Source organism: Electrophorus electricus, chromosome 3 (genome assembly GCF_041902795.1).
Source record: "Electrophorus electricus isolate QZ-2024a chromosome 3, ASM4190279v1, whole genome shotgun sequence".
In the NCBI taxonomy this organism is placed as follows: Eukaryota; Metazoa; Chordata; class Actinopteri; order Gymnotiformes; family Gymnotidae; genus Electrophorus; species Electrophorus electricus.
Window position 1 is genome coordinate 19,959,491 of NC_137499.1, and position 12,500 is coordinate 19,971,990.

The 12,500-nt window shown below is 46.2% G+C and overlaps 1 long non-coding RNA gene across 1 annotated transcript in view; it reads right to left on the reverse strand.

Annotated features, from left to right (window-relative positions):
• Nucleotides 1-12,500, reverse strand: part of LOC113583156 (uncharacterized) — a 23,628-nt gene that overhangs the window by 7,451 nt on the left and 3,677 nt on the right. The window lies entirely within an intron of this gene.

Genomic DNA, 12,500 nt, shown 5'->3' on the forward strand with positions numbered 1-12,500 from the left:
CTCATTGTGTGCACAGAAAGTTGCTGTCACAGTCTAACTGGTTGCTCTAACCCCAAGACAAAACACACACACACACACACACAAATCATACCAATAGCCAACACACAAGTCAAACATCCATATATCACAGTGAGATTACCTACATCTTACTCAAAGACAATCTGTGGTCAAACACTGAAACACAAAAAAATACTCAATCATACTAAAATACTAAAAAATACTCAATACTCAGTCAATTTCAAAATGATCCATTTTTCAATAGGTCTTCTTTCCCTTAACCCTGAAGAGGTCGGTGGGGGGGTTTGGCATCTCTCTTCTGAAACTCTAAAAACACAGCAGTTGTTTTCTGAAACCTTAATGGCAAAGTCGAGGCTGCCTGCATGTTCGCGCTCTTTGAGGCAAGCGTACGGAGGGTGGAGAGGGAGGCTGACCCCCCGACCCCGAGTCTGGCCTCTCCGGACACTCTTCTCGGAGAGACCGCAGCCCTAATGGGAGCATGGGAGTTTTGTTAAACGCACAGCTCTATATAACACGCGGAAGAACATGGCGAACAAACGTTTGATGACTAACCGGGAAAGATATGGCTAAATAGCTGTGTTCACCGCTAATAAATCAGCCATAATTACCACAGTGACAGTGGTAAGACTCATACCAGAGAGAACGCGGTTCTGATTGGACAAGAGCCCCTGGCCCCTTCCTATGTCATGATAAACACACTAAAAGGCCTACACGGCCCATTAATAAGAAGCAACAGTTGTTTCACACAAGCGCGCACAGCCGGAAACGTGCAGGTTACCGCGGAGGGGTGGACGTGCAGCCAAGGTCAGAGGGTAGAGAGCAAAGGTTAACCTGGGTCAGGATCAGGAGAGCACCGTACAGAGTCCACAGTACCCACAACAAAGGGGAAAGTGTTTGCGGTGGTGGGGTGTGCCGCTAATATCCAGATTCACCTCCTCTACACCCCCCCCCCCCCCAGGGAGTCTGTGGGTCTGCTCCGCCACCCTGGGGGGGGCACTTCAATACCAGTGCGCCTCAACCCAGCCAGTTTTGATCTCGTCAAGGAATGCGCTCCAAAGTGTGGGGCGCAGTTTTTTTCCCTTCTTCATTTTCTTTTTCAAAAGGGAGAAAGACAGAAGAAAGGGAAGGAGAATGTGATGCAGGGAGGAGAAATGCCCCTCGTTTCAGGGTTAAAAGAGAACATTCTTGAAGGACACGGGAGCCCAAGCTGACGTGCTGAGCTCGCTCGCCGTCCGAGCTGACCAGGCCCAAGGTCAGGACTGCAGGCGAGGGAGCCGATCTTTCTTACCCCACCTGCAGCAGACAGCTCCTCGAGGCATTCCGCGTGCATCCACGCCCCCCCCCCCCCCCCCCCCCCCCCCGTACGGCTCACTCAATCAATTACACCCAATATTAATCAGGCCTAAAGTGAGATGAAGGAAAGTTGATTTTCATAAAGGCTCGTGTTAAGGAGAGCCAGGCCAAGTAGATTTGCTGACTCGGGGAGATAAGAGTGAGCTTTACAGAGCACTGCGCTCAGATCAGCTCATTTCGGCGCAGGCACTGGGGACCTCCCGGTTTGTCTGAGGAAGTACAAGAATTTGTTGTTTCGTCGCCTTTGACTAAGGTCATACCAAATTAACAGCCTATCTTCAGCGTAAAAATAGCATACCATTAATTTCCTCCTCATAAATCTTAAAGGTTGACCTCATTTTTTTTTAAACATTAAACTATGGGAAGAAATTAAAGCGTGAAAAGGAGAGAAGCGGGGGAGAAAACAGGGAAATAAGCCGATAGAACTAATTTTAGCGCCGCTTCCGTGAGGGAGGCCCAGTCTGGAACATCTTGGAGACAGTTCCACGATAACTCTTCAGCATGTGCTGACAATACATCGCAAAGTCGATGGGTTTTTTTTTTTTTAATTACACAAACCCAGAAAAATGTCCACAAATGTACTTCGCCGACCAAAAACTCTAATTTAAACTGTCCAACTTCGTTAAGAAGGGGCCTATGCAAAGTAACAAATGGTAATCACTTTTCTTAATTTTCAGGTAAATAAAGTCTTGGCTAAGTCTACCACGCCTAAATCCTTTAATTGCAGCCTCAGTGGTTAACAGTCTTAGCCGTGTCTTAAGAATGTGGTCAGTGTTGCAGTTTAAACAGATCCTAATTATTTCTTGTTAAAGGTTTCAGATTTGTCGGCTCTTGTGCAACGCGACGATAAAGCATTTGTCTTTCAAACGCAATCATTACAAGTGCATTACACGAGCATCTGGGTGCTAAGAGGTTGCAACTTTATTAGCGTGCGCTGCCGCTAGTAAAGGGCTTGGCACTAGCAAAAGCAGATTATGTCTCAGAATCAAGCCATAACTAATGATGAAGTCCCACAACAGAGTCAATTATGCCATTTTCATTAGAGTGTCTTTGTGTGCGTGTTTTACTGTTTGTTATTTTAATAACGCAAGCCGCTGGATTGACAGTGGGCTTATGGCGCATTGGGCGCTGAGGGAAGAGCCAATCAGAACCCAGAGCCCTCGAAGGCCAACTGGTTTGCAGGTTTGCAGGAATTCGGGTGGGGGTTTGTCTTCTTTTTTAATGAAGCGGAGGAAGAAGAAAGGCAGGAGTGGCGCGTGGCCCCACTTACATCATCACAATATGCTAATCAGCTCGGCGAAACGCTGAAGTTTCACAACGGAGCGCGGGAGAATGAGGACTTAAAAGCCACAATAATTGAGTGTTTTCATGTAGGAGTTGAGCTTGTTTGGAGCAGGGCACTACTGCTGCAGAGAGCGTTTTCTGAGCGCCGCCCCCCCGCATTGGGCCTCTTTTCAAACAAACAGAGAATCAGATGCAGGTTAAAAAGTCAGCCCGCAGAGTGTATGGAAACAAATCTGCTCTGTGACGGTGTGCCGTAGTCTTGAGAGCGTCTACCGTGAAACACTGAAACCTGGGAGGTGTCAGAGGTCGTACGTTTCATATGGCTCTGCTGACACCTTTTTGATCAAAAACTCGACAGTGGCACGACACGTTATACGACATACATCATCCAGAAAAAAAAGGGGGCTGATATCACGATCAACGAACACAAGCCGTAGGGGAAAGTTAGTCTGCAAGTGAGATTGTGCTCATCAGTCCAACTAGCTTCCGGTACTTGCTATGCTGGTATTGTCCTCCCTTAAGTTTTGTGAGTGTACTGTAGGGACTCTGATCCCTGACCTATGTGGCTAGCTCCAAACACAATGTGAAACACGTACGATAAACAAATGTTTAGACGTTCTCCTATCGCCATAGTTGCCATTGCCTTAATTGATTTATTCATTGGAGATTCCAGTCCTGTAGACCACTGTTCTCCCATCAAGCCTGGCAATTGAAGACAGACAAACAGAAGAACAAAAGGAATTGGCTAAAAATAAATAAATAAAATAAAGATTCTGTGAACGCAGCGCTGAATTCCATTAATAAAACACACATCTTGTGGCTGGTGAAGCAGAGGGCGAACCTATGGGTCTTTGAAGTCGGCCCTCCTCCTTAACTTAAGCCAGTCCTGGCGCATCTGCACACCCCCGTCCCCCTTTCATGTGGTACAGCCCACGAACGACTCCAGCTGCAGTGGCATCACGTCACCGCGCATCCTCCAGTCTACAGGATTATTTGCATTTCCTGCTCCACATGAGCTTCAATCAAAAGAGCCCTGGACCACGTACAGAAAGAAAGGCGACCCCCCTCCTCCCCAACCCCCCCAAAAAACCCACCCAGTAATATAGCAACTCTGACTCGAACCAGATGAAACTTCTCTATTTTTACCCAGGCCTGCCAAGAATAGTCTCAGGGACATTCTGCAAGGAAGGACCGCCTTATTCCACACTGCTGTTAGAAACAATGACATTCCACTCCTTTAACCATCAAATACAGCAATCTGCTGCCTTTGAAAGTGATACTGGTTGATCCTCCTTTTCTTACCCATTTATTCATTTATATATTTATTTCCTTATTTGAATTCTGTGCCAAACTGCGCCAAAAATCTTTCGACGGCGATCCGCTTTAAGAGCGGGATCTGACCGTATCAGTCCAGCACCAGTAATCCATGACCATCAGGACATTCCCGAATACAGTCACTCTTTATCGGCTTTGAGAAAACAAGAATATGACCACAGGCTTGTGAAAACAAAGTCTTCAGCAATAACAACAGCTATTGATATAAGTTATGATGGCTCTGCATTAAACCAGCAGGCTTCGTGAGGACCCAAAACGCCAGTCTGGGCTCAGACTCCTGTGGGTGCTTGCCACTGGTATCTGCCATGGCTCACCTTGTGCAGGTATGACACCAGAGCGCCATCTGTGCCAAACACACACACACACACACACACACACACACACACATACACACACACATACACACACACATACACACACACACACATACACACATGCCATGTGTGGTCTTTCAATAATAACCACACCTGGGACTGCTCAGGGAGAAAAGACACAGGGAGAAAAGTCAGTCTCAGACTGCTCAGGGAGAAAAGTCAGTCTCAGACTGCTCAGGGAGAAAAGACACTCAGATTGCTCAGGGAGAAAAGTCAGTCTCAGACTGCTCAGGGAGAAAAGACACTCTCAGACTTCTCAGGGAGAAAAGACACTCAGATTGCTCAGGGAGAAAAGTCAGTCTCAGACTGCTCAGGGAGAAAAGACACACAGATTGCTCCAAATCAGCAAGTGTTGCAGTGACATTAAATCAAAACCAGGCACAAACCCAGTGCTACCCTGATCCTCATCAACCTCCAACCTCCTCTTAATCCGATTAGAGGCAGATCAAAGCAAAAATGAAGGATAAGACAAAAATCAAGGTTTAAGGAACTCTCGTAACTACGGAAACCTTTGCCAGGTTTTGGTCACAGTATTAATGATACCTCTTCATCCTAGTCAGGTCTGCCTGGAGAGCTTTTAAAATTAATCTAATGTCAATAATATACTATAATCAGATGACAATCTCATGATAAGTTAACTTTAGTCCTAATAATCTGTTTTCAAACTACTTTCTGATGAATAGACACTCACATCGGAAATTGAGATTAATTCATTGTACTTAATTCTAACCTTTTCTATAAGTCAAATGATACAGTGGGTAATTTCTAATTTAAAACCAGAGCTATACCAGCCATTAACTTCCAATCATCATTAAAGACATTTCAGGGCAAGCAGCAGCCAGAGGGCATGGTTTAAATATATATCATTTAGTGGTGTGTGCCAGGGAAATCTGGGTTTTTACAAAGGAAAGTTACTGTAATAAGGTATGCTAAAAAGGTTTTAGAAATGGGATCTCAATTCCCAAAACATTGCAACACAAACACACAAAGATGAAGGTTCTCGTTTCACCTTTAAAATCCGCAGCTCCAGCTAGCGGAGGTCTTGTCCGCCTGTTCCACGGGTGACCACGTGTCTGTAGGTCCTGAGGAACTAATGAAACACTTCCTGTACCAACAGGAGCTGAAGCCCGTGGCAGTTGTAGTCGTGTCATAAACTAGTCCTAACCCCACTTTTTCCAAACCCATTCCCAGAAATCATCTGGGACGGTAACGAGGAAGTTCCGTTTGTGTTTACATCGATATGAAACAATATGCCACAACAACCACAAAAAAAAAGTGCTTTGGTTTTGGTGACGTACCCGTGAAGCATGGACAGTTCAGCTTTAGACTATTAGAGACAGATTCACCCTCTTCTTTCCTTCCTTTCCTCTCTCATGAGCGACGTGTGTTTAGTGAAAGAAACAAACAAACAACATAACCCCTTAACATCAGTACACACATCAACAAATCAAACTTAAAGGAAAGACAAACAAAACAACTCATTTGCACACAAAAAATAACCAGATTAAATACATCCGTGCTGCGGAGAAGGCTCTTGTAAACAAGGTGCCGTGATGCGACACTACAGCTGGATCCTCGGTCGCGCCGGACCGACAATCATTTCTCACGCGCCCGCCAACCGCTCCGAGCCGGGCACGCGGTAGGCTACCGAACACACGGACATAAACGGAAACCCTGGGAAACAACGCTTTGGTGCTTTGGATGATGGACTGCAGGCTTCGTTAGGGAACTTGGGATGAACTGACGTGAGGCCAAAGTTCCTTATGTTCACATGCGGTTCTGTTCTGGCTAAACAGTAGCCATTATGGGGTCATTTTTTTCTGTTTAGCGGACCTGTGGTAAAGCGATCATTAGTCATCTCCCCTATGGTCAAGAATAGCAGAGCTTTTCAGAGCTTTGCGTGCAAAGTCTTGCCCCTGAATCCCACTGGTGTTTTGTGATGGCCTGGGTGCTCTGTACTGTAAACAACTCCTAAATGTATAAACCTTTTTATTTACGTCTGTTCCAGATTGAAAGAGATATAAGAGTTTTATGTAATTTATTAATTCATTCATTCATTCATCCATTTACTCATTTACAAATGCACAGAACTGAATGATTTATTTGCACTACTAATTGAAAACTAGTTTTCAATTCGTCAAAACCTCCATACACGTGTGGACACAGGAGGCCGCTCCATCCCAACAGGGCCGTCAAAACAAGAAAGATAAAAAAGAAAATAAGAAACGTACACCGCGGGCGTCCCTGTGGCCGAGAACCCCTTACCTTCCCCGCCGCGCATGTGCCTCCCATTAAGCCGCTACGTTTGGACGTCTGTGTTTACACACACGCCCTGCGACGAGAGGAACAGGCCAGGTGAAGATGAGAGAGGAACAGTAATGAAGTGGAGGTTAAGTCCTAATGAGAGGGTTTCTCCGGCCCTGTGGGAAAACGCTTTGTAGTGCAGGTAATTACATACTAAACACTCGATCTCCGTAACCTTCACCGAAGGTATCCATCACAGAAACGTTAAAAAGCATTGAGTCATTACACTAAATATTAACACGCCATAGAAAATGCAGTTAGTTAATAGTCTTTTTTCAAGTATGACAGTATAATCTGTCAGGGGCGCTGGGGACAGATTTGTTGATTTGAAGCTTTCCTATAAAATTTTTATAATAAATTATTATTAAACTGCTTTATAAGATACTGTACAAAGTAGGCAGACAAGTCACACAAATAGCATTTGCTTTCCTCACTAAACCTAAACGCAAGAGAAAAAAGAACACTTATAAAGAGCGAGATTTTGTTCCTATTCAGGGCCCTCCTCGACATACACAGATATATAACCAATAAATCTCACTCTGACATCCCAGAGGAACGTTTTCCTGAGTTTACCACTTTCAAAGTTTTTTTTTTTGTTTTTTTTCCCCCCTACTTTAATTCGACTTGGCACGTTTTTGGCGGACTAGCGCGCGGGACTCGGGGGAGAACATAAATTTGGTCCCAGTTGTTTGGCGTGGTTTTGTGCTGAGGCGGGGATTAGACAACAGCGTGGGGAAGAAACAGCGCCGTATTGACACGGGAGAAAGTGAAGAACAAAGTGTTCCGTGTGAAAGGAGCAGAGGGAAGAAAGAGAAAGATTATCTTAATTCTGAAGGGCCCCGAGCAGCACCTGTGCATGAATAATATCGTTTATAGGCGCATTGAGATGTGAATAATTCCCCCTTCTAAATCACACACATTACAATTGTAACAAGGGATGAACTATTCGGGCTGTTCACGCACGCGGGGAAGGAGCCGAGGTATTCGTGTCCACTCCTGGCCTGTGGGAAAAGGAGAGCTGAGAGCTTTTTATTCTCACACGAGCGTTTCCTAGCATGCTCGTGCGGCTCTCTGCAGCTGCGGGTACATATCTAGACCCTACTGTAGCAAAGCGGAGCAGTGTGTGTGTGCGTGCGTGTGTGTGTGTGTGTGTGTGCGTGTGCGTGCGCGCGCCACGCATATGCTTTCCGCGCATTAGTTCAGAAAGGCCTCAATGCAGTGTATGCTCCGCTTCAATATTGTCTTGATGTGAAAGGCATTTGATGGGATAAAGTCAGCGCGAATGACTCGGCCTTACTCACGTCACGCGCGATCACGCTCACTTAACTCAGAGCCACATCAAAAAGCGCACGCTCATATTCGTGGGCTACAGCATGCTAATGGGAAGCCATGCAAGCGCGCCGCTGGAAACTGAAATGGAGTTGCCAAGACCACTTCAGAAATGCCTAGAACAAAAGACAAATATATATATAAGCATAGTAAAAAATCCAAAACCACAACAATGCTAAAAAGTAAGACTTAAGCGCTAACATAACTTCAGCTAGATTTGCTTGCAATATTGCCACGAGAGAACAATGGCAGACCGCAGTTCAATAAAGACACAACATAGAGGCTTGCGGCGTTTTGAAAGAACGACGTGGGAGCTCGTGGGAGACTGCTTTAGGAGGATTTCAGATCCTCCGTGCTGTCCAACAAAATATTACACTTCTGTCAACTCTAAAAATACCAGTCCAAGATATTCTGAGATTTGAAGCCATCACACCCGCCCCCCAATCAAAAAAAGGAAAAATTGAATAATTAATTATGTCAGAGTTAATATGCCTCCATTCTCTAATGGTCGTCTACGTCCAGAGAAACTAAATACTTTTAAATACTGAGTGCCTCGAGTGTATGTGTCTCTTCAGACCAGTTCATCACTGGGGAGGGCTTTTGCACTGAGCACCCCCCCCCCCCCCCCTTTGAAATACGTCATGAGAAATAAGTAAGATTCCCGGAACACCCACTTTGACAAATGCGGAATCCTCTAACAATCAGCATCTTCCTTCCCTTCATCCATGGGGACGCGCGGGGTTGGGGGTTGGGAGGGTGGGTGTGGTCTAGAGGGGGTGCTTACACGTAACAGCACTAACTCGGCCACGCTGGGCCACAGAACGTTCCGGAGCACTCCGAAACGCAGCAGCGGGAAACCCTGCGGTGCTCACACCATTAACCCGGCGGGTGCCGTGCCGAGGCTCGCCAGGAACGGCCGGCATTTCACTGCGTCATAGCGGGTGTGGACGACAGCGCAGCGAGGGGGCGGTTGTGGCGGGTTGTGAGGCAAGAGGTCAACGCATAGGAGGGCCGTTACAAAGAGGCGCTCAGAGCCAGGCACGACTCCGGCTACGCGCTGCCACGCCAGGAATTCACTCGCCGCGCAGCGCTCCCGCCGAGCCCCGGGGGTGGGGGGGGTCGGACGACAGCGGCCCAGTCAAAAGTTCATCGCCATGAGAGCTCCCTTTGTGTCGCCAATTAGGGCCGAGGAAGAATACGGGCCTTTCATTAAATGGGGTGCGCTCTGCCCGGTCGCCGTGCACACCACTGGATGGAAACGTCACCTCTCGTCCACAGGAGATGAGTGTGGAGGGGTGTGTTCACTGTCTTGGTGGTTATGGTTAAGGATTATGAGGGATTACACTGAAAGAATCAGTTTGCAGACTCAGAATAAACTCAGCTGATCTTTTTTTTCCAACTTTCTACAGAAACAGTCAAAACAGGTAAAAACGTGAAGCCCATTCTGACATTCACAAGCATTTCTCATTTCTAAGCGTAGTGGTAGGGTAATTTAGTTTAAACAGGGTCCGCTGTCTCCTAAAAGAGAATGTCCCCATCGCCGTCCCAGAGATCAGGGGTGTAAGGACAGCTCCTCTGCACGGACACAGATGTGTAGTAGGGATATCAACAGATCATCGGAACCTTCATCAAACTCCTTTTTTCACACTTGGTTGCGAGTCCTTTGCGCGCCCAAAGCCTGCCTCCGTCCCCGGACCCTGGACATCCTCTCTTGAGATGCTACACCGGGCCTACAATGCAGTGCGTTTCTGGGCTCGGTCCAGGGGCTTCTGGGCTTCCAGTGTTGGACTCAGTAAGTGCACTGTGTGCATGGTGGGATTCGGGTTAGGTCAATGACCCGTCCGGCTTACACGCGTTCTTGTGGTTCACTGTTATTGCTGTCACTGCTGAACACTGAACAGCTCACGTTGATGCCCGTAATATTTTGGCCACGCCTCTGACTGATATTGCAGCCTCGTAATTGGCTTTTTACATTGAAACTCTGATACCTCATTGGTCCTTCTGTTGAGAGACACGTCATATCTCATCAGTCCGAACACTTTTGTTATCTCTCTTCTGCAGGAACTAATGGTGCAACACACAGCTGGCCAAGAGACAACTGGGAAGCCAATTGTCCAATTACATTTGGTCCCCTGAAACGGGGGTGGGTGTGTGTTGTGTGTGTGTGTGTGTATGTATATGTGTGTGTGTGTGTGTGTTCGTTCACCCAGTACATATGTAAACTGCCTAATATTAAGCTCAACGCTCTGCACTTTAACATCATAGCCAGTGTTCCAGTTCGAACCCTGAAGGATGAAGCCAGGATACTCCAGAAACGGTGCCAATCTCCAATTACTGCCCTGGATGATTTTTAATGATTTTTAATCTGTTTTCTCACAAGAAAACAGAGAATCTGAAGCAAAATCAATACACTGTTTAGCAAGAGGACCCTCACCCTCTCAAACCCACGTGCTTGAGCAAGTCCAGTTGCTTTGAAGCGACATGCGTTTCTTTATATAGGTGAGCGAGGTGGTTTTGTGTAATGGAGCCGGCCTGTGGCATACATCTCCACGCTGGGTCCATGACCAATTGATGAATCATTTATGGCTGTGTAATACCTCAGAGAGTCCTTGTGGTGTCCGCTGGTAATTGTAGTTCACTGACCTCAGGACACCAGTCACAGTAAGATTAAAGACTCAGTAATCCAGAGGAAATCATTTCTTATGAATATTCTGAGGTTGCCCATATTTTGAGGTTGCCGATGAGATGCCTGAACTGTGCATTAATTCATTCTATCTCTCTCTCTCTCTCTCTCTCTCTCTCTCTCTCTCTCTCTCTCTCTCTCTCTCTGCTACTGTTTGATTTATATAAAATATTGCATCACAATAAATTATTCATTTCAATTAGCTTTTCATCTTCTAAGATACAAACTCATGTGATCCTTTTAACAACTATTTATCTCACAGTGAAACAGAGCTCTCCTCAGAAACGCTGCCGCCAGACGCCGGAGGGCATCGTTCTTAAATAAAAGCATCAGATCTTTGCATACCTACGATTTGCATATTAAAGGCAGCAGGCGACACAGAAGCGCAGAGCTGGGCACTGATTTTTTACTCCTCCCACCTCTGACACCCCCCCCAAAACCCCGCCCACAATGAGAGAGACAAGAGAGCGTCTGCAAAGTACCAACATCTGTGCAAAGTGTGTTGTTCTCAGGTTTCTGGTGTCCATCTCCATCTCTCTTGGCGCCAGGGCAACACGGCACGGTTGTTACAGCTCTTCCTGATCCCACCACTGCTGTTACTGATAACATAACTGATCAAAAATAAATATGCCCAATCTAATCAATTAATAATACTCATTTTGTTTTATTGATTTCAATTATCATTACTATTATTATTATTATTATTATTATTATTATTATTATTATACCAAGCACACATTCTTAACTGATAATAGCGGAGGAAACCCTGCTACTGGGGAGTTGAATGAGTCATGAGACGCAGGAGTCACCCTCCGACACTGCCTCTCAACCCCCGAGACCAGACTTAACCTCATCTTTTAATCAAGGTGTGACAATAGAGGCCTGAGTGCTTTCTGCTTTAGGAGCCCAGATGAGACAGCTAAAGAAATAAAAAAAGGGGATGTCTGAACCCCCCCCCCAGCCGAGAGGCCTCTGATTGAGATCTTGATAGAACCTTCCTCTGTGGTCAGAAAGGCGATTTCTGGAAGATTTTGCTCTTGCTGTACGTCATTTTCTCCCAGACGAAGATTATTTTGGGGACGGATGAAAAGATGTTGCCTCGGGGCTATCTGGGGACTAATATTTTGATCAGATTAAGACAGATCTAAGAATATGAAAATGAAAAGATAAGTTGTTAATCTCTTCAAAATACAACACAAGGCTGCACTGACATTGTGGGAACGTCAAGGTCACGGTCTGTCTCTTAACGTTGTCGTCAGTGGCCCGTGAACGCCATGTACAGCTTTCCTTTTTGAAATGGCCGTCTTTATTGGTCCTTCTGGGTGCACCCATGTGAGTTAGCCATGATTGGTGTGTAGGAGAGGCCGCGCAACAACGTCATCAACAATGTCACATGACCAACACATCCAGTCACCTGACCTAGTTAGCCTGTTCCAGCCAGCTACACCAGGAAGGAGGAAGTCAAGTCTATCATCATTATTGAGAGTTATTGACGGTCAGAGGGTACAGTATTTGGTCTCACTCCTGAACTAATTCCACATCTGGCTCTCATTAATCAGCCAATCAGCTAACAAATGCTTCTTCTGGTGAAGATTATTCACTCAAGCCATCTAGCATCAAAACTCCTGCCCTTTCAGTTGCTGTTAACACCATTACCCCGACACCTGGAATTACACCGAGATTCTGACGTGATGCTTCCCTTTCAATGCTGGTCACACCAGCCAAGCTGACTCTAGCCCCTCGGTGTCGAGAGCGTGCTCTTGTCTTAGTGAGGGCGGTTCTGTGTGTGTTCCGCGTGTGTTCATCTGGGCCAGGGACAA